A 2,549-nucleotide genomic window follows, 5' to 3' on the forward strand; every position below is an offset into this window, starting at 1 on the left:
GTTGTTTTGAGAACAGGGTCTTCCTCTACAGCTCAGGCCGGCCTGGAGCTCTTAGTGGCCTTTCTGCCAATGCTTCCTAAAGGCTCCAATGCAAGGCTGAGCCCCTGTGCCTGACATGCTGTCTTCTTTATGGAAATACTCAGGGTAGACTTTATTTTTTTCTTTTATTGAAAATAGACTTTTCTTCCTGATTATGGCACTTGCTTTGCCTCTGCAGTGTAACAATCTAATTGTGGTCTGCCCTCTCCATATTCCTCCCCTCTCCCACCTACCCTCCCATCCATACCCACACCCTTTCTGCCTCTTGTTAGAAATCAGACAGGCCTCTATGGAATTACAATAAAATACAATAAAATAAATAAAAAACAAGCAAATTGAAATAGGACAAAACAACCAGACAAGAAAAAAAGCACAAGAAACACATATAGACACACAGACACACTTGTTCACACACACGGGAATCCCCTAAAAACACAAAACTGGAAGCCACAATACACATGGAAATGACCTGTAGGGTTTTTTAAAAAAAAAAAAAAAAAAATGTCCCGCTAACATCATGAGGCAAAGAAGCTGCAGTGGTTCTCTTGAGTTCATCCTGTATTGGCCTTCCACTGCCAGGTAATAAAATCTTATAAAAATTATAATATTTAAGATGAAGTCCTATGTTATGGTCACATAAATAGCAAGTCCCTAATGGAAAGGATAGTGCTCATATTAACCATACAGTAATAAAATTTTCACATTGGAAATAGAAGGCGCTAGCTAACACTGCTAAAGATATTTAATAAAAGTAAAAATAAACATTGCTGTCATTGCAGCAGTCTCGGGGGTAGACAGGCAGCAGGTATGGGTGCTGTGGGGTTTGTCGAGAAGGAGGAGCGGGTCCCCGAAAGTGTCCAGAAGCTTAGGACCAAGAGCCAGGTTTGCGGCCAGCGCTAACTTGTGCTCCGTGGGGAGTGTACAGCCATCTGAAGGGAAATAGGTAAATGCTCACGAGGTCAGACTCTCCGAGTCACAGGAGTCCAGACCGAAATGTGCTGTGCCTGGGATACCAGCGGCACCGTGGTCAGCTTTACCCAGGGCCGGTGCGTTTGTAGTGAGGTCACTTCCCTGCGTGGGTGACTGTGGGGTAGACAGCAGCTAGGCTGCTCCCACGTGAACGGTTACTAGACGGAGATCATTACCATCTGATCGACAGCAGCGAGGTGTTGGTGTGTTTGCGATTGATCCTAAGAAATCAACTTCAAGAGTGGAAAGCAGGCGTCACCCTGGTGTTGTACATGGTAACCCTGAGCTCGGGCAGAGGGACCACTGAACGTGCTTCTCTGAAGGGCGTGCTTGGGCGCCCTGGCTTGTCCTGTGCAGGGCTGCTCGGGTTAAGTCACCGTTAGCTATGTCGGGGGTCTGTGATCACACAAGTCCTTGTGTACCTCCAGACTTCCCAGTCACCAGTGAACAGGGCACAGCTGAAATGGAGAGGAAATGAGCGCAATTTCGTTGCTGTTCATTACCACCAGGCTACACATAGCCATTGGGTGGAGTCCCAGGGAAGAGTGCAGGCAGGTGAATCTATGGGCTGCTGTGTTAATAAGGGATTGTTCTTTCCCTGGCCTTAAAAAGAAAATTTGAATTTGTTTTGAATTTTTTCAGGCTTGTTACTACCAGATTCAGCGTGAGAAGCTTAACTAGGTCACCTGCCGGCTTGAGAGCTGGATTATCTCTGTGGAGGTTGCGCGCCACCTGGAGCCGCCCGGTGGTGGCAGAGAACCCTGTTGAAACTGGAATGGACCGTGTGTTATTTCTGGCTCAGGGCGGAGAGCGGGAAAGGAACTAGGAATCCGCTTAGCCGGCGTGCTGAGATCCACACACCTCCTCGGAAGAGGAAACCGGTTACCCCTTTCCTATAGGGAAATGTCTCCCTCGGCTCCATGACGTTGCAGGGAAATTTCCCGAGAAAGCTGCTCCCGTGAAAGAAGCTACTGGCCGTTCCTAAGTTACTGGTTTGTCCGGGTCCATCCGCGGTTACACACATCCCCCGGCAAGGCAAGGAGCGGGCTGTACTTGAGACTGAAGCAGCCGTACCTTGCCTCCCGGGATCCCTTCCAGCCACGTGTGCAGCATGCTGCTTCTCGGGGGAAGAGGAAGAATTTCTAAACTGCAGCTTTAGGCTTTAATAAGCCCCTCCCCCCGGGTATTGGTGCTGGGAGAGGTCCCATGAGGGGACTTCACATCCTGATCCTGACATGGAATGCATCCACATAGGAACCCCCGCCCCCTGACTAGAAAGGACATAGGGATACACTGGAGTCCAAACCCTGATGTGAGCTGCTACAGAGCCCACTGGTCCCAGGAGTAGAAGGAAGACAGGATTTGTGAAAGGAAGGAAGGAAGGAAGCAGGGAATTGCAAGGGTCCCCAGCCCAGCGTGTGGCCTTCCCTGTACCTCACCCTGAACTCAGAAGGGAAGAAAGGAAAAACACACTTTGGCTGCCCCCACCTCAACAGTATTGTGACCCCCCCACGTTTCCACTGTTTGCTCTTCTACAACCC

The sequence above is a fragment of the Microtus ochrogaster genome, unplaced genomic scaffold, assembly GCF_000317375.1.
Source record: "Microtus ochrogaster isolate Prairie Vole_2 unplaced genomic scaffold, MicOch1.0 UNK8, whole genome shotgun sequence".
Taxonomy (NCBI): domain Eukaryota; kingdom Metazoa; phylum Chordata; class Mammalia; order Rodentia; family Cricetidae; genus Microtus; species Microtus ochrogaster.